This window comes from Equus asinus, chromosome 24 (genome assembly GCF_041296235.1).
Source record: "Equus asinus isolate D_3611 breed Donkey chromosome 24, EquAss-T2T_v2, whole genome shotgun sequence".
In the NCBI taxonomy this organism is placed as follows: domain Eukaryota; kingdom Metazoa; phylum Chordata; class Mammalia; order Perissodactyla; family Equidae; genus Equus; species Equus asinus.
The window spans coordinates 41,828,085-41,854,910 of NC_091813.1; the positions used below are offsets into that span (position 1 = coordinate 41,828,085).

General features: G+C 38.1%; 1 long non-coding RNA gene across 1 annotated transcript in view; it reads left to right on the forward strand.

Annotated features, from left to right (window-relative positions):
• Positions 1 to 26,579, forward strand: part of LOC139041800 (uncharacterized) — a 38,483-nt gene extending 11,904 nt beyond the window's left edge. The window contains exon 3 of the long non-coding RNA XR_011497753.1: positions 26,072 to 26,579. This is a non-coding gene — a long non-coding RNA (uncharacterized lncRNA). The remainder of the gene's footprint in view (positions 1 to 26,071) is intronic.
• The last annotated feature ends 247 nt before the right edge of the window (positions 26,580 to 26,826 follow it).

The window sequence follows — 26,826 nt, forward strand, 5'->3', positions numbered from 1 at the left end:
CAGGCATCAGAGAAGGATAAAGAGAGATGAGAAAGGATAAGAAAAAAGTAAGGAAATTTGGAGAAAAGAAGTTGAAGTTTCAACATTCATAAAATTGAAATCCCAAAAGGAAAAAAAAAGGACAAAGTGAATGAAATATTTGAAGAAATAATGGCCCAGAATTTACTAAAATTAAAGAAAAATATAATATCTGAGATTGAAAATTCTCATACAATATCAATAAGTCTAGACAAAGAAAAACTCACACCTAACATAAACAGTAACATTTAAGAACATCAAAGAAACCATTCTAAAAGTTTCCAGAGAATAAAGAATATTATCTACCCAGGAAACAAAAATCAGGTTAGCATAAGACTTTGCAATAGCATCCCTGGGCAGGAAGACAGTGGAAAAATATTTTCAGTGTTGAAGGAAGAGAACTACGAAATTAGAATACTGTAGTCAGATAAATTATTATTTACTTACAAGAGCAAAACTATAGATTTTATTATACTTATGAGACCCAAAATTGCTTATCACACACAAAAAAGTATGAAAACACACGTGTAGGATATATTTCAAGAAAAAAAGAGGGGCCGGCCCAGTGGCACAGTGGTTAAGTTTGCACATTCCACTTCCCAGCAACCCAGGGTTTGCCGGTTCAGATCCCGGGTGTGGACACAGCACTGCTTGGCAAAAGCCATGCTGTGGTAAGCGTCCCACATATAAAGTAGAGGAAGATGGGCATGGATGTTAGCTCAGGGCCAGTCTTCCTCAGCAAAAAGAGGAAGATTGGCAGTAGTTAGCTCAGGGCTAATCTTCCTCAAAAAAAAAAGAAAAGAACAAAAGAACCAAATACAAGAGGTAACTCTGTGATATGAGAAATAAATGTGAGTAAACAATTGGTGTTTCTTTATGCAAGCACAATCACGCATACATACACACATACAGAAAAGAAGAAAAATAAATATGTAATAATTTGAAGAAAAATCTAAACAGTTCCAAAATGGTGGTTAGGAGATTGGTTGAAGTACAGGCAAAAAGAGGAAAATAAGAGAAATAGGAAAAACAAAATAAAAGTGTACGTAATAAAAACATAAAAGAAGATGGCATAAGTAAGTCCTGATAAAACAATGATTATAATAAATGTCAATGGCTTAAACTTTGCTAACCAAAAGACAAAGGTCCTCAACTTGAATAAATAAATGAGAATCAATAAAATGTTGACTATTATATAGTGAAAAGAAAATGATACATAAAAGTGGAAGGTAAAGGGACAGGAAAAGATACACTCATTTCATCCCCATCATATTGGGAAGAATGGAAAAGTCTGACAAAAGCAAATGAAGGCAAAAATGTAAAGCAATAAGAATTGTTATGCACAAAGGGTAGGAGTGTAAGTTAATATAAGTATTTTTGAGAGGAATTTTGCAATATCTTGTAAAGTTCCAAGCATCTAGCAATTTGGCTGCTTGATGATATAAGTCAAGGTAAACATTGCTAGCTGCTTGTTATGGATTGAATTTGTCCCCTCAAGATTCATATGCTGAAGCCCTAATCACCAGTACCTCAGAATGTTACTGTATTTGGAGACAGGTCCTTTTAAAAAATAATTCGTGTTAAATGAGGCTGTATAGATGGCCCTCATCCAATCTGACTGATGTTCTTACAGTCATGCGCCACATAATGACTTTTTGGTCAACAACAGACCATACGTGTGATGATGGTCCCATAAGATAAGTGCCATATAGCCTAGGTACGTAGTAGGCTATATCATCTAGATTTGTGAGTATACTCTATGATGTGAGCACGATTATGAAGTCATCTAACAAAGCATTTCTCAGAATATACCCTGATTGTTAAGCAATGTATGACTGTATAAGAAGAAGAAATTTGTGCAAACTGAGAGACACCATGGATGTGCATGCACAGAGGAAAGGTCACGTGAGGACACAGTGAGAAGGCAGCCATCTACAAGCCAAGGAGAAAAGGCTCAGGAGAAACCAAATCTGCGCCAACACCTTGATCTTGGACTTCTAGCCTCCAAAACTGTGGGAAAATAAATTCTTGTTGTTTAAGCTACCCAATCTGTGGCATTTTGTTACGGCAGCCCTAGCAAACTAATATACTAATGTAAAAACAACCTTAAAATATTAGTAGCTGAGCAGAAATTCTTTCTGTGCTCATATAAATCTCAATTTAGTATTCAGTGATGGCTTTCTGTCTAGTGATTCCAGGTTCCAAGGTGTTTTCATCTGATGGACCACCAGGCTTGATTTCTCCAGTGCGTCCTCTGCCTTGACCAGAAAGCAGAAGAGAGAGGAACTGGAGGATCCCCTATGGGAAGTTTTCATGAGCCAGGACTGGAAACATCATATATCACTTCTACCCACATTCTACTGGCCAGAAGCCAGTCACATGGCACTCAGCTAACAACTGCAACAGCTGCGGAATGTATTCTAGCCACAGTGTGTACAGAGGAAAAGGAGAAAAGAACTGTTCGGCACATAGCAGTCCCCGCCACATAGATACCTAAGGTAGAGAAAATCTCACACATGTGAACAAAGAGAATGTTCAACACAACATTGTCTGAAATAGCAAATGGCCAGAAAAACCTAAATGTTCAATAACACAAGGCTGGCTTTAGAAACAGACTTCATTAAAAGACTTCAAAAGCACAAACCATAAGGCAAAAACTTAATGAATTTAATTGCACTAAAACACCAATGATGACATCAAGATAAGAGACACAGACTGGGAAAAGGTATATGCAACATCTAAACTTAAGGACATATTTGAGATTAAAAGAGGGTCCTATTAATTATTAAGCTAGGACAATGGGCATAAATCTTGCATATAGTCACCTTATAAAATGAACAAGGTATTAATCACTAGAATACTCATAACCCCTACAAATCAATAAGAAAATACAGAAAACTCCACAGGAAAGGGGTAGAAGGGAGAAGAATAGAAAGCTCACAGAAACGAAAACTGAGTGACCAGCAAGTATACAAAGAGCCGTTCAACTAAAGTAGTAATAAGATAAATGCATCCATCAGATTTGCAAAGATTGCAAAGTCAGATAATATCAAGTGTTCATTGGGATGCAGGGAAATGAAAGCCCTCATGCCCTTCTGGTGGGTATATAAATTAGTAATGCCAGTCTGAAGAGCAACATTGCAGTATATTGCGAAGTTAAGTATACACTTACCATTGACCCAGTAATTCCTTTTCCGGGTACACGCTGTAAGTGAACATATGTGAGGATGGTCACTACAGTAATGGTTGGAGGCAACTTAAGTGTTCATTACTAAGGGAATGGAGTTAATCAAATATGATGGATACATACTGTAGAAATACCATGAAGTGGTTAGAGGCAATGAACTTTACTAGGTGAACATATGTGTGTACAAAAAGATCTTTAAAACCTAATGATGAATTTTAAAAGTAAAGAATGAAATTGATGGTACAAAATCATTTATGCAAATTAAACACAATGCATACACAAAATATCCGTAAAGTTTGTACGCATATCCAAAGACATATAAGTGCTCAAGAGTGGCTGCCTGTGGAAGGAGAAATAAAGAAATAAATCATGATTTGTAGAGGCCTTGATTGGATTGATGATAATGGTGCGTCTTGAACTGGTGAGAGAATTAGCTCAGAAACCTGCTACTAAAACTCCTCCCCAAAAAACCCTAAATAAAGGGGATAGGGTGGCGAGGTATGCCGGCAGGAGGATAGACAGTCAGGCTGGTTAGAAGATGGGAAAAAAGTATGAGAGTCCTTTCAGTTTTAGCCAACTCTCTTTAAATTGGGGTGGTTTGAAAACTTAAGAACAAAACAAACAGAACACTGTCCTATGACACCATCGGTTTTGCAGGGTGTGAGCAGCTTTGTGGGGTTTTGGGTGAGCTTTCCTTTTATTGAGAAACACATGGAGTGGTTTGAAATGCTAAGCATGGTTTGCCACAATGAATGCCCTATACTGTAATTAAACCATTGGATCAGAGGCCTGTTTGTCCTGTTTAATGTGCTCTGTGAAACTTGGTGTTTGCCTTTTGTTGTTCCTGAATCTTCCTGACAAGCAACTGGGAGAGGGGGAGTCCCTGTGTGTTTTCCTGCACTACACTTAGGCAAGCACTGCGCGCTCTGTTGGTTAAAAGGCACTGCTCTGCCATGCCTATTTGACTTCAGTTACAAGTGTTAGCTGGAGATGCTCAAGGAGAAAACAAGAGGTACTTAGGATCTATGGCCCTTTGAGATATAAAATTATAAAGCAGACACAGAAATGAGTCAGCCTATTAAGTTAGGCCATAAGCACAACAAGCCAGAGTGCTCCGGCTTCCATAGCCATGAGATGCACATAGTACTTACCATGCTCTGTTCCTGTTGTATCCGCACAACGCCCAGGGCCACATTGCTTCCACAAAGTTTCCTAAGTGAAGTTCGTTGATTAACTGCTAAACACACATACACAAACCTGAATCTCAAGTCTGCACAAACGTTATGATGTTCATGGAGTTCCAAAACTTTTAAGAATTAGTTCCATATTTTGGGGGGGCAGAAAACAGTCTGTGGAAGATGGCACCTGACAAACACTGTGAATGATGCAAACTACTGCAAAGTGATAGATGGCAGAGCGAAACCAAGGAACTAATTTTAAAGGGCAATATTATTTATTTCTTTCTTTAAAAAAGCGAACTCATGAGTGGCAAGAGAAAATACAAAACTCTCACAACTAGATGATTTAAAATATCACAGGAAATAGTGGCTAGCGAAGTGTAGGGATTTACGCAGCAGGAAGTTCAACTTTTAACTGTGTTTTAAGATGCTCTTCGGGCCCCGTTTACGCCTCCATCGACTACAGTATTTCTCTGCTCTCCCTTATAGTAAAACTCCTCCAAAGCACTGTCTCTACTCACTGTCTTGACATCCTCATTTCCCATTCTTTCTTGAAAATACTCACATCAGACTTTTGTTCTCACCACTCCATGAAATTGCTCTTAGCAAAGTCCGTTAATGAGTTCCATGTTGCCAAATGAAATGCTTAATCCCAAGTCCTCTTCTTAACTGGCTTCTCAACAGTATTTGTTTGCTCCTCTTCTTGAAATGGCTTTTACCTATTTTTTAAATGTCTACTTTCAAATACTTTTAGACTCACACAGGAGTTGCAAAAATAGTTCAGAGGGTTCCTGCGTACCAGCTTCCTCTAATGATAGCACATTTCATAACCATAATGCAATTATGCTTAAAACTTTAAAAAACTGCTCCTGCCTTCTTGCAACTCTTTCCTCTCTTGGTTTCTGTTATACCATCCTCCTGGTTTTCCTTCTCTTCTCAGTCTCTCATGGGGATTCACCTCCTCTTCCCTATTTCTAAATGTTGGCATGTCCCAGGGCTCAATCCTTGTACCTCTTCTCTGTGTAATCTAAATTCACATCTCACAGAAACTTGTCTAGTCCTATAGCTTTAGACGGTGTGTATATGAAGAAATTTCTAGATTATTATCTCTAGGCTTGAACTCTCCATTGAATTTCTGGCTTATATATTAAACTGCCTACCTAACCTCTCCAGGGAGCATCTAATGTGTATCTCACTTTCATAACTGAGCTCATTCAAGCCCTGTCATCCAACACTTTCTCTCACCTTCCCCTTCTCAGTAAATGGTTTCACCATTCAGCCATGTACTTAGGCTGTACAACGGAATTGTCTTGGACTATTCTCCTTCTCTCATATAACTTCATTTATTCCTACAGCATATCCTATGGGCTCTAACCTTCAGAATAGGACGTATATCTGAATAGTGCTCACCACTTCTTACCTCTACTATCGTAGGCCAAACTATCTCATCTGTTTCCCAGATTATGGCAGTAGCCTCCTAACTGGTCTCTAGGCTCCCACCGATTCTCCCTAAAGCTTATTCTCCACATGGCAGTTAGAGAGTCTTGTAAAATGCTAATTATGTCATGTTACTCTTCTACTCAGAATCTCTCAGTGTTTTTCCCTAGACATAAATCCATTACTTCCAAAGAATAAAGTCCACGGCACTTGTCATGACCTTCAAGATCCTATGTGATCCACACCATCTTCTCCCACCAACTCTCCAGCTGCATTTGTTTCCTTAGCTTGTGTAGCCTCCTTGCTATTCCCAGAACACCTAAGCATGTGCCCACTTGTGGGCATTTGCTCTTGGGCTTCTCTCTGATAGGAACACACTTTCCCAGCTATTCCCACTCAGGATTCTGCTCACTCCCTCAGAGAAACCCTCTCTGGCCACCTTTCTGAGGCAGTATCCCCTGTCCCATAGCTCTATCCCTATGCAGGCTTGTTGTCCTTAATAAGAATCTGACATCCTTCTGGTTGGTTGTCTATCTGTCTGTCTTTCTGTCTATCTCCCACACTAGAATATAAGCTCCAGGAGAACCAGGACTTTAATTTTGGTTCACTATGATCCTCTGCACAACATATAGCAGGCAGTCAATAAATATTTTTTGAATAAATAAATAAGTAAAGGAACAGTAAAGGACTGTATATAGAAATGCTCTCAGAGAACATCAAATATTTAAGTCAACAATGATGAAATTTGAAATCCAGCTTAAAAATATAAGATTTTTACAAAGGCTAGTTGAAATTTCTGTCACTTACGATGAAATGACTTTGTCTTTGCCCATCTCAGTCTTACTGCATAGCAAACAGCCATTAATTATAAATACCCTGAATTATCCATGAGTAATTATAAGTATATCAATGTCAAATATTTCAGATGTAAAATCATTTCCATTGGTTTACCACAAATGGTTTGCAGGCAACTTGAAGTGCTATTTGAGGTCCACCAATTCCCCATTATGTAAACTAAAGAAACATGGCAAACAGTTTAATCTCTGTCCATATGACCTCCCTCCTGGGTCACTGCTCTAACAATAAATAGACTCACTTGAGCAATGAAGTTGTAAGGGTTTTAAATTATATCCTTGTTTAGCTTAATGATGTTATAAATATTTTCTTCTGTTGTTTTTAAGGATATTTACACATGAATTACATGTAGAGACTCCGTTCTTACTATCTGTGTTTCTCGTTCTCCTTGAGGCAGTGTTCTACCCGTATATAATCCTTAAAGATATAAACCAATGACAGGAACATCCCAAATCAAAATATGATCTTCCTATCCTTTCTTATTTTCACTTTTCAAATAAGCGTATTATGTTGCAACCTCTGAGAAAGTGGGTCTGAATTATAATAGCATTTTGGGGCAAAAATAGGCTGAGTTCTCTGCATCAATATTCTATGCAGAAGATAAAAGATTAATAACATTTACAGATGCTTAAGGAAAGAAAATGTGGTCCTGTGATCTCACAGCCAGAAAGTATAAAGGATGCAGACAAACAGCTTTCAACAGGCAAGAACTCAAGGACTATGTCTCCCATGAGCCCTTTTTGAGGACACTATTAGAGATGAACTATAGCCAACGAAAGGATGACCAGGAAACTATGACAGTGGCACAGAAAGCAAACATTTCATATGCTTAACTGGTACAAAATAAATAGAATGCAAATGTTTTGACAAAATAGAAATAATATAGAAAATTGTAAGAGGACAAAAAGCAAAAGAAGGAAAATTGTTATAAAGGTAATCAGTGGAAAAGAAAAATACAAACTTTCCTGAAAAACTGTACCTACATACATAAAGCAAAGAAAATAAACTATATAGTCAAATTTTTTTAATTGTAGAAAATAAAAAGCACAAAACAGTATGCTAGAGTTAAGGTCAAATTTATTTGTCGTGATGGTAACTATATATGGGCTTAACACACCTATTGTATTAGTTAAGGTCTAAGCTGCTACATCAAAAAAAAAAAAACCAAAATAGAGTGGATTCAATAAAGTAAGATTTTCTCTTTCTTGTAAAACTGTCCAGGATTTCAGGGAAACTCTATTCCACAAGGCTGTCCAGGGACTCAGGTTCTGTCTCTCTTGCATCCTGAACATTTGTAATATGTTGTTCTCACCAGCATTACCTATGCTGGCTCATCAGTCCCATAATGCCAAGAAAGGGAACAAAGGAAGACCAGAGCCAAAAGCTTCCTCTTTTAAAACAAAGTTACACAATTTCCTTCCGCTCATATATTTAGTCACGTGGCCAAGTTTAACTGCAAAGGAGACTTCTGTAAAGTAGTGCTGGAATTCCATTCTGGCATTTCTTAGAAAATTTATGTTTTTCTGAATCCCAGTCCCAAGAAAACTTGTCAAGAAATTAGGAAAAAAAGAGGGAAATGCAAAATTTTCTTACAATAAAAATAGAGAGATTACTGATTTGAAAGGAACCACTGACATCAAGTTGAAAGCAAGAACAAGAAATGCCAACTTGTGGAGTTAAAGGTAGACATTTCCAGAGAACCAAGACAGAAGCACATAGGAGAGAAGTGGTTACGATCTAATCAGTCAGTCTTGTTTTTTGCTTTTGCTGTGTTATGGAGAGGCAAGAGCTAGAGGGAGAGAGACAGAGGCAAGAGACAGAGCATTCTGGATATCTACAGATCATTCCTCTAAGTCTTCACATGGGTAATAATTAGCACATGCATGTGAGGAAATTATTTGAAGCTGGAGAAAGAATCACCTGAAGGATTGGAGGGAACAATCCTTGAAGCTCACATAAGACCAGGAATAGTTTCTGTTCCTGTTATCCAGAGTGGAAAACATCATAATTCAAGGGCCATCAAGTAGAGTACTCAGAAGTCTATTGCCTTAGTATTGGAAAAAAATTAGCCCTAACATAAATGCTGCTCTGTCCCTGCCTAACAAAGCTTCAAAGCAAGATCCCAAAAAATGTACACACTGTTTCCAGGTAACTTAACTGAGTTCCAGAAGAAAGCTTAAGAATATCTATACAAACACAAAAGTATCAAGCACATAACAAACTAAAATTTACAATGTCTAACACCCAATCGATAATCACCAGGCATACAAAGAAGCAGGAAAATATGATTCATAATGAGGAGAAAAATAAATCAATTGAAATTGATGCAGAAATGATACACATAGTAAAATCAGTAGACAAAGACGTTAAAGCAGTTCTTATAAATTATTCATTTTGTCCAGGAAGCTAGAGAAAAGATTGAGAATATTAAGTAGAAACATGAAAGAGACCAAATCAAAATCCTAAAATTAGAAAATATATTTCTGAGATGAAAAATATACTGGATGAGATTAACAGCAGATTAGACACCGCAGAGAGTAAAGATTAGTGAACTTGACGATATAACAGTAGAAATTGTCCAAAATGAAACACAAAGAGAAAAACTCTCAAAAAATAAAAGTAACAGAGCATCAGCCAAATGTACATATAATTGGGGTCTCAGATGGAGATAACAAGAGGTTAGGAAAAGAATTTGAATAAATAATGGCTGAACATTTCAAAATTTGATTAAACTATGAAGCCACAGATCCAAGAATCCTCACATGCAAGAAACATGAATAAAGTCACAAAGGACATCATAATCAAATTGCTAAAAATCTGTGATAAAGAGAAAATCTTAAAAGCAGTTAGAGAAAAAAAGATAAGTAGTCTTCTTGTGAAAAACAATGCAAGCCAGAAGATAGCAGAGCAACATCTTTAAAGTACTGAAAGGAGAAAAAAGACAGTCTAGAATTCTAAACCCAGCGAAATGTTTTCAAGAACAAATGTGAAAAAAAGACTTTTTCAGGCATACAAAAGCAGAAATAATTAATCACCAGCAGGCATATAATACGAGAAACGTTAAAAGAGAATCACAAAGATGGAAGGAAAAATGATTAAAGATGGGAATCGAAGTCTACCCAAAAGAAGGGTGAATATTGGAAATGATATCCACGTGGCTAAACATAAAAGACTTGTTCATTACTTAAATCTCTTTGAAAAATAATTGGTTAAAGCAAAATACTATTGTATCATAAGGTTTATAACATAACATATTCTAAATGTTTCTGCACTTAAAAATGTTCAAAGTACATGAAGCAAAAACTTATAGGACTGCAATAAGAAATAGACAAAGCTACAATTACAGCCAGAGACTTCTCCTGAGCCTTCTCTCAATAATTGGTAGAACAAACTAGAGAAAATCAGTAATGATACGGAAGACTTGAAAAACACCCTTAACCACATTGACCTGATTGACATTTGTGGAACACTCTACTCACCAACAGCAGAACACACATCTTTTTTTAAGTGCAAGCAGAATATTTATTAAAATCAACCATATTCTGGACCATAAAACAAATCTAACTAAATTAAAAGGATTCAAATAATACAAATTATGTTCTCTGACCACTATCGGATTGAATTAGAAATCAATAAAAGAAAGACATCTGAAATACTCCCAAATATGTAGAATCTAAATAGCACATTCCTACAAGTATATTGCCTACTCAAAAATTAATTAAATAATAAGGTTTTTTTCAAACACTGGGGTCAATTTTCTTGTACAGCTGACAATAGCCATTAAAGTGGTTTCAAAGAGACATTCTCAAAATATTCTGAGCTTTATTTGAATAGATATGCCTTCTTTCAATAGTACCACCATAAAGGATCATAGTTATTTGGGGGTAGAAGTTTGGTTCGTTTGCTAGAAAATCAGGCAGATTCCTATAAAGTCCCATAGTATTAAAAATTCTCAAAATTATTGAAAAGACAAAATTAATACTCTAGCAGCAGACTTGCCTTCAGAGCTGATATTCTTTGCTTTCCTCTCAGGGAAGGAAAATAAATTCATACATTTATCTTTGCTGTGGCTGAATTATTCAAGTACTCAAAAGTACTTCTGGTGCACCCAGTATGTGCCAGGCACCATTTTAACATAGAGCAAGAGCAAAGCACAGTGCCTTCTTTCATGGAAATTACATTCTAGTGGGGTGAATGGGAGGGAGCCACAACGAATAAATAAACAAAAAAGTAATCCATCAGGTGAAAAATGACGTGGGACAAAATAAAGCAGGCCAGGTAGCTAGAGACAGTGACAGGAAGGACCAGATGGAAGAAGAATGTTTCCTGACACAAGGAAAGATTTAATTTTTTTGAATTTTTAAAATTTAGGGTTACTTTTAGTTGGCTCTGAATGAAGTCATCATTTAATCAAACTTCCTAGACTTTTTCAGACTTTTTTGTTGAAGTGCAAATGGGAAGAGCCCCCAAAAGGCAAAAATTCAAACACTGAAAATGGCAGATGCCAAGGAGACATCTCTAAATGCATAAAAGATGGAGGAAGCTGGGGCTGGCCCCGTGGCTGAGTGGTAAAGTTCGAACGCTCTGCTGCAGGCGGCCCAGTGTTTCGTTGGTTCGAATCCATGGCACTGCTCATCAAAACCACACTGAGGCGGCATCCCACATGCCACAACTAGAAGGACCCACAGCGAAGAATATACAACTATGTACTGGGGGGCTTTGGGGAGAAAAAGGAAAAAAAAATAAAAATAAAATCTTTAAAACATAAATAAATAAAGAAGATGGAGGAAGCTGAGAGTTGGCTGCAAAGTCAGCAAAGGGCCAAGGGCTTGGTCTCTGAGGCCTCTTCTTATTACAAGGAAGCTCATGACAAATCAATGAATAAAATAAAGCATACCCCCTTCTCAATAAGTTATTACATATTACTCAGATTCATTGGAAGTCTCCTCAAAGGGCCTTTCTGAAATTGATTATCCAAACAAGTTTCCTTCTGATTTGTAACAGTAAAAATAAGGCAGTACATGTAAAGATGAGAATTTCACATAGTAGGGTATGGAACTATATCTTATTAAACATGATCAGTACAATTCATTCCCCTGATTAATAGAAGCCTGGACATACATGGCTTGGAAAGTCTCTCCAGGTGATCTTAATTAGCAGCCCAGCAAAAGATTGCACACTTCCATTTGAGAATTACTGACCTACTGCATTGTCACCACTGGCAGAATGAGGCTTGATTCATTGTAAATAGGCTGGATATATGCTGTATGAACGTTCCAATATAGCCATTATTTGGAAAGAGAGACAGTTTGGGGTCAGATCTGATGAAAAATTAACATACAGTATGCGGGTTTGACTTTTATAATTACTTGAAAACATTTTTTACTCATCATCAAAATCATAATTCTGTGATTGTTTCTTTACTTGATATAGTAGCGTTTTCCCTCTTTTTCCTTCAAATCTTTTGAAAAATCTCACCTTTTACCTTGGTTGGTACAGAGTAACAAATAGCCTATCCTGCAAAGCTCTGATGCTAAAGGAGTCAGGAATGGCCAGGAGGAGAGAGAGTGTGTGTGTACACGTTTTAACCTAGGATTTCCATTTATGACAAACTCTACCAGCACTACACCATCCCCCCCTCTCCCCTCCCCTCCACATACAATCCCTCCAACACGTTCTGGTGTTTGAGTTGAGTAAATAGCCTAGTGCCTGCCCCTCTGAGCTTGGAGATATCCTTCCCAGGCCATTTGCCCCAGTTCATGCTCCAGTGATTCCAGAATATCAAAGTCTAGTTCAGCATGGCATAAGCATCCCACAAACTATTTCTGGCTGGATGGCATGTGCACTGGCCAGTTTTCAGCTGGCGGTCTGCAGCCACATGAGACCTGCACATGTTATCTAGGTGGGATGGGTAACAATGACAGAGAATTGGCTCTAAATAGATTTACCATCTTCAGACGAGAACTTTTGAAATGGTACAGTAAGCTTGGACATCAGATGCTTCTTCTAATTTTCATTTTTCTTGGTGAAAAGATGTGCACAGTAAGTCTTATTCCTAAAAATTCTACTATAATTTTAAGGTCCTTAAAACTTACATAAATGATCAATATAATAGTATCCTATAAACACCCTTCTTGGGAGAAGTGAGCCTTTTGTTTTCACCATGATAGAAATCCAGAAGCTTTTGCATCACGTGGTGAAACGAAAGATTCAAAAAGTTTGAGAATCACTGGATGAGGCCATGGAGTTTTCTGAATCGTTAGGAGATTTCAAGATTTATTGTAATTAAAATGTAGCATTGTTTTTTTCCTACCATAATAACAATGGCAAAAAACTTGCCACCCAAACTAGGACCTTTGCCTTCCTCACTGGGGAACTTGTGGGTCAGCTATAGGGTTGAGTTTGTATCTTTAGTAGAAATAGGGAATGTGTTGGAAAAAAATAGAGGCTGGATCAGTCACCAGTGTGTTTGTTTACTCTGACCGAATCCCTATATTCCTCGTCTATGTGTATTGCTTTGTGTGAACTCTGTTAAGAACAATATGTTTTATAAAGGGGTCAAAATTACAAGGAAGAGCCAGCTTGGAATCTGGGAGTTTCCCCTACCATTGAAAACACTCTGCCAGCATGCCACAGGTGTACATCACGGCAGCACAAAGAAAGCTATGGCATCGCAAAGGGCGTGGGAGGAAAGAAACAAAGACAGACACAGTAGTTATGTTCAAGGAAAAAAACAAACTTTTTTTTCCTTGAACGACGACTATGACTTAGCTCCAACTTAAAATCTGTATCACACTGAAAAGTTTTTACACAAAATGATGACAGTCAGTAGTGTGGACCATTAAAAAACAGAAGTACTCATTGATAATCTAATGTTCTTTATACTTCTTTAAAGTTCTGGGCAGCTTATCCTGAGTGGGTGAGCGGTAGATACACCATCTGATTTTAACCACAGAAACCTCTGTCACAGTAACATAAAAGGGCAATGGAGAGGGCTATGACATCAAAGGGCGCTCAGGACTTTGATGTGGGCAGGGTTGCCTGGTGCCTGTGAGTGCCAACTTCATGGTACATTTCACCACCTGTGACCGTCAGTGGCCACTGATCCTTATCTATTCAGGTTGATTCACTTGCAGGTGCAAAGTATTTAGGTCCAACTTAAAATGTGTAAATCTACATTCACAGACACTGTGCCTGAATCCCATCCCTGAACCACTCCCAAATAATCAACTCAGGGAGAAGTTTGAATGCCTGTACCTCACTCAGCCTAATTCATTCAACTCAAGCTATAAATTTGCCTGATGTTTTATTTCCATGCAGAATAGAACGCCTCACCTTTGCACGTCAGCTCAACAGGAGTACTGGCTGGCTGGCTTCCAGATTTGTATGGCCTCAATATAACTGCTTCAATACAACTGTCTAGGATCATCAGCTGAAGCTACTATGGCACTTTTGGGGATATTCTTCCTGCCCCAGGTCAAACAAAAGTTCAGAGAGTATTTAGTTCTGTCATATAAACTAGAAGGTAGAAAAAACTCAATAGGTTGACGTTATAATTCAAACTGAAATCTGCAATTGAAATTAACCTTATTAAAATCAGAGTCTCAGTCAAAGGCAACATCCACTAACGTAATATTTTTCTGAGATCGTAAACAAAACTACCCTAATACTATTCTGTAACAGTTCCTCATGGATATGTAAGCAGATTGAGCCTGTCTAAAGACTTCTGTGTACAGTCTCAGAGTATAGAAAAGGAGCAAGGAGAGGTGGTTAGAACTGAAAGGGACAGGACGGCTGAGCCTCAGCCAAGATGCATTGTTTGAGTCACTTAGAGAATAGAGAGGCCAGGCTGAACCTGGATGCTGGGTCACCTCTCTCCGCAGGATGCTCTCCCCACATATTTCTATAACGAAGTTGCTTTCTCTTCATATACACTCTCATTATCTCCTGCTTCGTGCAAATTAGAAAGTTTTTTTTTTTATAAAATAGGAAAGAGACCACATTTTCAGAACCGCAATTGAAAACACAGAGTCTAAAGAAGAATTTTAGTCCAAGGCTTCTATGAATCAACTTACGTATAAAGTTGGACCACACTAAAGAAATTAAGTTACATTTACTATATATTTAACAATTCTTCTCTATTGGAAACGATAAAGATTTTCAAAAAGAGGGCTCAGAGTTGACCTTGCTATGAGCAGTATACTATGGAGAAAGAAATGTGGGATTTGGAACAAGACCTCTTTAGGTCCAAATCTTGGCTCTAACAGTTATTAGCTGTGTGACTATGAGTAAGATCATTAGTCACCCTGAGCTTTAGTGTCTTCATCTGTAGAATGAGGATAATAAAGTCTTACTGGGTCATTGTGAATATTAAGGGTCTAATAAATACAAGTAAGGCTCTTAGCCCAACGTCTGGTATATAAGGGCTCAACAAATGTCTCTTTCATCCTCCTGCTTCTTTCTACTTTTTCTCTCTGCCAATTATATAAAGCCATTAGTCTTTTCACAAGTTTTCACAAAGCTACAGTTGATGGGATGTGTATGAATTATTGCCTTAGGAAACCCCACAAGACCCAAGGTCTCCTGACCTGCAGGTGACGATAGGGGCTCTAATATTCCAGTTGATCATGAAGAAACTCATGTCTTCTTCCAGGAAGCTTTCCTTGATTACAGCAGCCCTCATTAACCTCATTCTGCCGCTGACCCACAACAACTAAATCTTGTCCCTCACAGCATAGCACTTCATCCTATACTCTTGGGCATTTTGGTGACCAGTCTTGCCTTCCAAACAAAACTGCAACTTCTTGATGTCAAGGTATAATTTCTTCTTGTTTCAGCCTTGAGAATAAATTGATATTAATGGATTAATCTCCGTAAGAAGCACCATATTTAGTCCAGGACTAAACAATCATTTCAAGAACCCCAACTCTAATGAAAACAATAATTTGGAGTGTTCCCATAAACCTTGAAAACTAAGAAACTCCATTTGTAATCTCAAACAATTAAGTACGTTCTTGAATTAAGTACAATTTAGTTAAATATAATTCAAATTCTTAAAGTTTTTGAGTTAAGTGCAATTCTTGAAAAGTTTTTCTGAGAATATATTTGAAAGTAAAGTGTGTAGTATTAATTTTCAAAGGGTTGATAAAAGTTAAATGAATATTTTACCTATTATTATATGAGATGCAATAAAATCTACCTTTCCTGGGAATTAAAGTTCTTAGGGAACTTGTTTACGTCTGATTTACTCAAAGACCACTTACAGGGTAAATTTTAAGTACTGTGTGGTATAGTGTATTCTCTCTATCTCTTCTAATGCAAAAACATTGAGTTTCTCACCAAAATAGTTTGAAAATAAAGAGAATTTAGTAATACTATGACAATTCTAGACTTTCTATAACCCGAAGGTATATACTGTCATTCATAGAGATGATTGCGTGATTTTGCACTATTGATCCCTTTTTTTCTGTGGAAGGGGAGGAACAACTTCCCTATTGAAAAATAGTATAGGAAATCCAAAACAGAAGCTTATTTGTGAGGGCTGTGGTTGGGAAACTGGTCACTATTCACTTTTTGAGGATTTTGGAAAGTCCCCTCTCTACTCCTTATTTCCACAAAGGATGAAAAATAGACATCACATGAATTGGAATGTACACTATCATATTTTCCTAGTTAGCAAGTATTAATCTAATTAGACTTCGCTGCTGTAATGTAATGGATGTATATATGGTGTGTACACACATGCACACATATACATGTATATGGTTCAATTGACATTTTGTCTTTAACACACTTTAATAACTTGTTCAGTTATTTCTTAATTACTTAAATGGACATCATACTGGTTTCCTTAGTGATAATGGATTGGGATTCATTGCCTAACAACGTACAAGAACAAAAAATGTAGCAGGATTTGCTTCTTGAAGCCATACAAGCAAAACTGAGTATTTTTAATTGATTCAGATTGTACTAAGAAGTGATTGAGATTGGAAATGACTCCAGAGAGCACCCAGAACGCTAGTCATAGGCAGATGGGCAGATGGGTGGCCTTCCTTAGGAATCCTATGCTTAATTAGAATCTTTCCCAAACTATTGGCAGAGGGGGGCGTAACTCACCCAACTTGTATGGCTCCAGGTACTACGTGCACCCAACATAATGAGAACAGCTCAGTTTGGAGATCCTTGCGGAGTTTCCACCCCACTGTCTGGGAATGAGCATCCCGGGGCTCCCTTCTTCACACTTGTCAGAGCGTCAAGGGAAAACTTACCACCCTCACACAAAAGGACTATTGAGGGGGCCGTGAGTCAGCTGGAAAACATACATGGCACCTTCTCAACTTGTTTCTTTCCATTGCTGCAAAATAGCATGTCTTTTCATTTGGATTTCCACTCGACAAAGGAAGGGCACCACTTTGACAAGCATTTACAAGTGGGCCTTAAGGCAGGGTAGAGTCTAGTCATTAGGAACTAAATCTCTAGTAAACACCTTGATGGACAGATCTGGTTCATAAAAATCAGGCCCAGTTATTTTGTGCCTATTTTATACCCAGCTGAACTCTTGAGCCCTTGAAACCATGGAAGGCCTGTAAGGAGGATGGGGGGGTGGAGGCATGTAGGGGGTCCTACTCTATTTGCAGTGGGAGGTCTCCCCGCCCCTTCTTTGGGCATGTGAAGATGATTGCTCAATAGAAACTAATCCTATGCGGCATGCCACACGTAACACATACTTGTATTTCAGTAAGTCAGTGTAGCCATTCAAAGAGCTGTGTGTAAACAATAGCAAAAAAAAAGAAAAAATTGCCCCTGGCAGATTGCAAAGGGAAATTCTGTTTCCAGTTTATTCTTTTATTGAGCTCTGTGTAGAGTACATGCGGGGATTCTGAAATCCTTCTCTCTCTCTCCAGCTAACGCTGTTTTCCAGTTTCTGAGCTGCCAATGTACCATGAGAAATCCCCTCATTGCCATGACAGAAAAGGCAGTGGTACAGCAGAAATGGTATGGTCTGTTGCAATAAATTACAGGTTTCCTTTTCATGCTCAGCACAAGAGGCGGCCCTCATGCAATTAGCTACAGCTGGTTAAAGAAAGAAACCACGCATCTGTGGACAGATCAGACTGAGAACCAACTCTTATTTTCTGGCATATATCACTATAGGAACAGAAAAGAGACCCAATTTTTGTTCCTGAGCATAAGCCATTTTTAAACCTTGTACTTCCCCCTTCTAAATCACCAAGACAGCATACCATTTGGGGAAACAAATCTACAGTCACGTTTTTTCCGTTCAGGTCACTGGTTATGACAAATAGCTGAGTGCCTTCCACTTGAGTCTTATCTTCTTGGGCCTAGCAAAATCTTTCTTCTCAGTATCTTAGCCTAATGCTGACTCTTAATTATACAATTGCCACTGGGTGCTATTCTCTGACTAGAAGTTTATATTGGTATGCTAGACCCCTGCTAGAATGATGACTTGATGTGTTTTTTGTCTTTCTGATATTGTTGAGTGATAATTTTCATCATATAATTTGTAGCTTATTTCAGAAAAGTGAAACATGCGGAAACTCTCAAGAACTATTCTAATTGCATGTATTTGGGGCACTAGACCATAAATATATTTATAACATATTCGTGTCACTCTATTATATAGAAGATGTAAAAATACTTTAATGCATGTACCAAATGAATAGCTTGTCCTCTAAGAGACAACCTCAGAAAATGCCAGTTGTGATTAGTTCAAGGATGGCACCGATAGAAGTCTAGATAATGTATATACATTCTAATGATCCACTTCTTCATTGTCCTTGTAAGACTCTAGCTGTATTTTTTTCTGCAAGTAAAGTCAGACCTAGGAAACCTGGGACATCTTTCCCAGACCTATGATTTTAAGGTAATGCAATTTTTTAATCATTTCAATATTTGGAAAGTATCTGTGTTCTTACCAATCCTGGTCAAGGAAATTTACTTTGTAAATGAAAGAGAATAAAAGTCAAGAAATTAAGACAAATCGTAAGATTAAAATTGTCCACATTTGTCTCTGGAACCTTTCGGGGCTCCTATAAAGTTATTAATAATCCATTTAGACGCATTCAAATATTATGAAAGTAAGAAGAGATATTTTTCCCTTGACGTCTATTTCTTTGTTTAGCACAGAAAAGAAAAATCATAACGGAAATCAGATGTTGTTACTGATTCACCCCCAAAATTGGCTCTGTTTGTTTTCCAGAAAAGTAGTAAAGCTACTGATGTTTAAAAGAGGGAAAAAATAACTTGACAGTCCCCATGAAGATCACAGGGCATTTGTTGAGATGTCTCCAAAGCATTTGCCTGAAGATTTATTTTGAAAGTTGTGCTTAAAAGTAAAAGGCCGTTTGCCAGTTTCCCTCCCTTGTGTCGCAACCAATCTTACTGTGCCATCAGAACAAAGAAAACAAAGATTGTCCCATTGTGTTCGTTAGGTTTAAGAGAGATGTACACAGAGCAAACACCCTTTAAACAGCAAATCAATATTACATGTTTGGAAGAGTCAGAGTGTGGCCCCAGACAACAAATTTCTATCATCTCAAAACCTGTAATTTACTCGAAAATGTGCAGTTTCCTTGTACTGGACTTCCAGACTCCCTGGGCAATGAGCAACTTAAGTGTGAATGGAAACATGTTGGGGGAGAGGGGAATTTTGAGATCTGAAGGCAAACATTTGCAAAATTGTGAGAATAAGCAATATTTGTTGAACCTTTTCAAACCGGTTCTTTTTTTTTCCCCTTCAGAGAGACAAATTTTGCTCTTGAAGAAGGACCAGCCTAGAGAGACTCCCAAGTGCCAAAAAATTGTATTCCTCTTGTATTTATTTAGTAAAAACCATCTTCCAATAAAATAAAAGCCATCATGGACTGAACATAAGGAAAATTCAAATGTAAACCATTATAAAGACCTCCTGGGAATGCTGGCTATTAAACTTTGAATGGAAATAACCAATTTGCTATGCCCGGAGACGTTTCAACCTGAGGAAGACAAAACACTAAAATCTGTATTAATGCCTGCAAAATAGCATTGGTGAGATAAAGGATCTATCCTTCTCTTTATTTTGAAGTCTAAAAATACATATTCTCTATTGGTCATTTCTTTAAGCATCATTTAGTCAAAGAAAGGTAGCAAATTATGAAATTGTTAAATGAATATTACCTGACAGTCACACCAATTACAAAGAAAGGAAATTGCTTGACTGTACATCTATTATTTACACTGGAGAAAAACAGCAAAGAGCTTCTTGGTAATAGTATTTTGATTATTTCAAAGGTACTTTGACAGTACTTGAAATGAGGTCACAAAATACAGAAGAAAAAGTAGCCAAATCCCCAAACTCAGAACCTCCAACTACCCTTTAATAGATGATCCAAACTGATAGTTTTGATAAGATGATGAGTTCCTTTTAAAGAATCTCTAAGGAGGATATTGAGTTTCAGGCGAGAATCAAAGAGTTCAGCCCTTAGCAAGGTCCTGCTAAGTCTTTCACACAGGAGCATTCGATTTGTTTATGCAACAAAACGTATTGAGGGCTTACTATTGCCACCCACTCTGCTTGGCTACGTTAGTAAACAAAGCAGACGAATATGCCTGTTCTCATGAAGTTTGTTCTCTAGGTGGGCAGATAGAAGATAAACAATAGACATAAGTAAAGCATATAGCATGCTAGTGAGCGATGTGTTATGAAAAAGAAAAATGGAGAGTGGGCTACAGGAGAGTGGGAATATGTTGATAGTACTTTAAACAGGATGGCGAGGGAAAGCCTCCATGAAAAAGGGATAATCGAGCCCAGAGCTGAAGGAGGTGAGGGAATTAGACGTGTACAATCCAGTTTCTCAATCTCAGTACTATTGACATTAAGGGCTAGATAATTCTTTGTGGTGGGGGCTGTCCAGTGCATTGCTGGATGTGTTGTAGCCTCCCTGGTCTCCATCCACTAGATGCCAGTAGGACACACCCCAACCCCAGTCATCACAACCAAAAATGTCTCCAGACATTGTCAAAAGTCCCCCGGAGGAAATTAAAAAACACACAGTTGAGAATCACTGGTCAGGCAGGAGCATGACTAGCAGAGTTAAGAAATAAAATAAATTCAAGGTGTGGCTAGTGTAGAGTGTAGGAGAGGGAGGGAAGGAGGGACTGAGGTCAGAGAGGTGACAGGAATGATCCTTTAGGGCTTCATAGGCCCGTGTAGATCCTTTGTCTTCTACTCTGAATGAAATAGGAAGCCATCGGAGAGTCTTAAAAGGATTCCTCTGGCTGCTGTGTGGAGGGTGCATGAGGGTGAGTGAGTGGGCAAGGGTTGAAACCAGGAGATCCATTAGAAGGCTACAATGATCAAGGCAAAGGATGATGGTGGCAGCCACCAAGGTAGTAAGAAGTGATCAGATGTGGGATATGTTTTTAGTGTGATGAATGAGATTTCCTATCATATGAAAGAAGGGCTTGAGAAAGGAACTAAAGATCCCTAAGGAACTGGAAGGATAGAGGTGCATCAGTTGAGATGGGAATGGCAGTAGGGAGAGCAGCATTGAGACGGCAGATGAGGGAAGGCATTTGAAATCACTCCTTTTCAAGTAAGAGACAGGACAAAGTTTATTTTTGCGTGTCATGATGTTTAAACCAAAGCAGTGGCAAAATTTTCACATGTGAATGTAATATTGGGTAGGAAGAAAGAAAAAAAAATCTATATTCTGATGCAGAGTCTATTCAACTGCTTCTCTTTGGTGCTAAAGGATTTTTCATATTGAGTATTTTTCCTAATACAGGAACATCAACGTAGACATGCAGTGCTTGCGTCTGCCTTGCGAACATAAAGTAGCGTTTCTGAGATTGAGTGTATTCAAGGGACATCTCAATAATGCTGCAAGCTATCTTTCTTTCTTAAAGGGAACCTATAATTGTTCTAAAATAAGGAGTTATTACTCTAAAATAAGTGTCGTTACCAATGAAGACCTAGAGTCCTAGAACCGTGCTCTTTCAAGCCTTTGTTCTTCTGTCACAGCAGTGACCATGTTGGATTACCATCTGTATGCTGTCTTGCATGTCACCCCCACTGGACCTTGAGCTATGCAAGGACATGAGCCAGAGTTTATCTACCTCTGTATTCCCAATGCCTGTCACCTAATAGACAGTCAATAAATATCAACTATATAAATGAGGGAATAAAAGGATGAGTACAAAGAAGCCAAATGTCGTGGTATACATTTACAGTATAACATTAGACACACAAAGCAATCTCACAAAGACAGAAACCATGTGTTAGCTCCCTCTCCTCTCCCTTCTTTTCCTGCCCTCTCCCACTCCTCCTGCCTGATGTGATGGAAGATGGCAGATGTGGAAATCAGTCAGAATTAAGTTGGAATTCCAGCTCTCTCACTGACTATCTATGTGAATTTGGACAAAGTACCGCATGACAGCTCAGATTACTTGGCAGGCAGACGAGTTGCTGCATAGACTTCCAACAAAGCAAGAGTGCATCCAGAATTTTACAATCAGGAAATCCACAAATTCAAAAGTAATTTTTAATTTCCACACGCAGGTGTATGGTTTTAGCTGCAGTGACACAATCTAAGGGGTGACAGATTCTCTAAATGTCTTTATCTTGCCCTGAGACTGGCACTGTTTAGGTCCCCAGGGCACAGTGAGTAGACAGGCCTGTCCTTGACTTCATGGAACTTTCTGCCCAGCAGGGAGGCAGATTTTAAACAATAATTACATAGATAGTTACTTATTTGTGGTTGTGGTAAGTCTTGGGAAGGAAAAGAATGACATGTTGTACAAGAGGATTCCAGCCAAATTTGGGGGGTGGGGACGCTTTTCTGTGGAAGTCACATCTAAGCTGAAAACTGAATCATGATTTGGAGTTAGGGGTGGTGGGCAGAGTTGGAGAGAGAATAAATCAGAGAATGAAGGAGTTGGGGAGAGACAATTGAGGAAGAAGAGTGCTCCAAACTTAAGGCACTGAAGGAGCTAGTAAGGATCTGGGCTTCTGCATTTCTCCATCAATAAAATGAATATAATCCCCATAGAAGGTACTCCGTTTATGTTGGATGGATGAATGAATTCTTGGAGTCCCTCATTCTGTTAGCTACACTTCACACACTTCATACACACACTGTCAGCCATCCCCTCAAATGCCACAGTTAACCACCCAACAAGCGCCAAGTTCCCAAGGAACTCAGGCTTCTGGTTTGTCAGTATTCAAGTGGCCACTTTGTCTTTAATCTAAGCTCTTCTGAATCACTGCTCAAACCACAAGGCACTTGACAGCATTCGTGTTGTAAATAAGATTCCATCTTTCACCTGCCAGTTGGCTCTAGCTCATCCATCTTTTCTAGTGTATTATGTATCCACGTGACTGGTGAGGTCACCAAATCATTGGGTACGGCTACTGTCGTCCTTATGAAATTACAGCTGGTGTCTGCTTTTGTTTTGCCTTAAATGAAGCCTACAGACTAGAGGTGTTTTTCAAAGCTTTACATTTTTCTCTTTAGCTCAGAGAAAACTAAATGCAAAGGGTACTTCCCTTTTATTTAAAGAATCATTAGAGATAAGTGAACTCAACCAAACGAGGAAATAAAACATGAAGACCTGTGCCAGCAGTCACGTGCTCATCCCCCAGTGCTTTCAGGAGAACCCCCATGGCTCATGCCTTTACATTGACTCTAACATTAAACGTGATCCTTATTGAAACTTGGCATACAACGTTTCAGCTCAGGGTAAGTTTACTTCCCCTTCAAACTATGTTTGCAAACTGGTCCTTTTTGAAAATCATTCAAATATTAAAACAAGTGAGACCAAATCAGCAGCTCGTATCCTAATCCACTCTATTGTAGTCACTTCAGCACTGTTAAGAAAAGAAAAAAAAAGTCTGGCAAAGAATTTATCCAAATCATTATGTTTCTCTCATCACTTCTTTAATTTTGAAAATGAAATTGCCAAGATATTTAGAGGTTTATAAATTATTTGAATTCTTACAAGTTTCACACATTCTATCCATGTCATCAGAAAGACTTCAGACCTCCCTATTACTCTGGGTAACCAACTAATTGTGCACATTCACCAGCTGTCAGCTTTTCTACATTGCTCTCTAAAATTTTGAAAATCTAGTTTAATCAACCTAAACTGAAAGGGAAAAAGTAGCATTTTTATATTATAGGGCAAATTAAAATTAAGTAGCAAATCTGGAAAATGTAGCCATAACATATTGTTCATTCAATCCATATTGATTGAGTGTGAAAAATGTGCATTCCTCTATAGAGGAATACCAAAAAAAAGCCCCATATTACTCCTTTTAGGAGCTTATGATCTAACGGAAGAGAGATGATGTACAAAAATGCTACATAACATTATGACACAATTTTCTCTGCTGAGGATGACTAGTAAAAAGAGGCAGATGTTTCTCTGGGTCCTGACCATCTTAACACATAAGGTACACTAAGACTAGTGCAAGCTTCCCAACTAGCCCTATTGGTATTGTGCCTCTCAGCCCTAGAGATCATTCAGACGCGCTTGCCTTGCATGTTTCAACAGCTCTGACCATGAGGCACTGCTGATAATGAGCAGATTCCAGACCCTCCTCCTCCTCATCCAGTAACCTTTATGGAGCACCACAAGGAGCAGTAATAGTGGCTATCCAGAATCAAAGGGGCTGAAGGAGTAAATGAGAAGCCCCAGATCAGTCATCTAAAGGTGTTTCATGTCAGTGACTGTGCTCAGGAAGTGGAAGCACAAGTAGGCGTCCGAGATATTTCAAAAGCCTCTGGGGAAACAGCAAGGTGCTATGGCCTGACCCTCAACTCTAAAAGAACCCTCACTGCTTTCAAATTCTATGCTTCTGTTGGGGCTATATCTCAACAGGCCCCTAAAAGCCTACACACACAAAAATTTTTCACCCAGCTTAGAAACTCATTCCCACCAGTAAGATTCTCCTATTATGAACAGCATCTACTTCACTTAGAGAGAGAATTGTAAAGATGCTGAAAAATGAATGAAGAAAGCGAAGACAACCTTAGGAAACTGACAGAGAATAGTGTTCATTACAACATATTTTTCAAACTATGGGTTGAGATCCTTTACTGGGGGATGAAATCAATTTGGTGAAACCAAATACTTTTGTAAAAAAAAAAAATGAAACAATAGAAGAGGAGATAAGAGAAGAGAGAAAATAGAGGGTAGACGTTATTTTATAACACCTTTGTTTCAGTTATATTTATGTATGTGTATATGTGCCAAATCATAATGTCTTACTATGGGTCATGGTGCAAAACATTTGAAAAACACTTAATTGTATCATTGCTTCAAGAGCCTTATCAAGCTAAATTCATCAAAAAACAACCGAGCTGCTATTGGTGTGAACTTGGACCTGCCCCATGTTCATATCCCAAATCTTAGCCATGACAGTGGCTCTAGGACATCATTTATTCTATGGAATAGAACAGGAGAACACACTCAGACAAAGAGACACCACATCCCAGCCAATGCTCCCAGCCATATCACTCTACAATACTCTGGACATTTATTTTTCCTTCCTTTGGAGGGGAGGTATTCATGTTTATACTCAGTGAAGAGACTCTGCACTGAATATTGGCACCATAATACTACTATAACAGTAACCAACATGGGCTTAGTGCTTACTGTATGCTTTATATACATTTTCTCATTTAATTTTTCACATCAACCCTATAAGGAAGTTTCTAACATTATCTCCATGTTCAGATGACAAAATTGAAATTCAAGAGGTCAAATAATTCACTCGAGGTCCACATGGTGATGGGGCCAAGACTGAAATCCAAGCCTGTTTGAGATAATCCTGTCATGATTCATGGGGTTGTTCACTTAGAATAAGCCAGTCGCTATTTGAACACCTCTTTTATTTGCTTACTAGGCCAAGTGATCATAAAAGCAGACATTAGTTGATGTCTTCTTTATCTTTTACTGCCATTTTAAAATTATTTTACTAAATTTGTATCCCAGAGGCAGCTGGAAATTTTCAGTAAATTAAGAATCGACTGAGAACACTAATTCATTGATGGACGGACTGGATTAAAGTACTTCACAGTGATCCTCTATCTGTAGGCTGTACTTATCCAAATACAGCTTGACTACTATAACTGGAAAAGACAATTTGGTTTGCAAGGCAAAATGAAAAGGTTTTTAAAATCTGTTATTTTATTGCCCCTCTGCATTAACGCTTCAAATAGATGTCTACTGCACATTTATTAATAATAATCACTCCTTTAGATCTAAAGTTAGTAATTGTGGCTCTCGCTTTAAAACTTCACTTTATACCTTCAATCTTATGCCTTACTATTTATTCCTCTTGGTTTTTCCTTATTTTAAAAAGATCCCTTCAAATTCTGATTTTGTTTTGCAGATATTTGGAGATCTGGTTTGCTTGAAAACAATGAAACAGACAGAGTCCCCTGAAGGCAACTCACTGAGAACTGGGAGGTCCTCGCAGCACAATTAAACTGGCAACAAATCAATAGAAACAGAAGAGAAGAGGAAAGAAAACAATAATTAAAACATTCTGTCAAAAAAATGGAACAGTAATTAAAGATGCAAACTATTGTTTTGCCCCACTAATTTCATTTTAATTTTCAATAGATTGCTGAAGACCATAAAAAGACTTTGCCTTTCACAACATTCTGGTGTTCCTTGCTAGGTTGATAGCACTGTGATTGTGTCACAACTGAATGGCAGGTATTTTCACCAAGGGACGATGGGGCAAAGAGTAAAATGTTGTCCTGCTTGTTATACAATGTAAATAAAGCCCTTTACACGATCATTCTGATACGACCCATCATTAATCATGGTACCTGTGTTCACGTGTGCACATAAAATGATGTATGATGATGAGGATGAGGATGAAGATGAGGATGAAAGCTATCTATTGAGTACCATGTAACGGGCACGTTGCTAAGCCCTTAACATATATTATCTGATTTAATTTTCACAACAAATTTAACACTTAGGTAATTGTATTATTTTCCTATATTATAGTTGAGTAAACTGAGACTTAGAAAGCTGAAAAAAAAAAATTTTGCCCATGATCACACAGCTAATATTGTAGGAACCAGGATTTGAATCCACTCAGACTCCAGAACCTGATGTCTGAACCAGTATGTT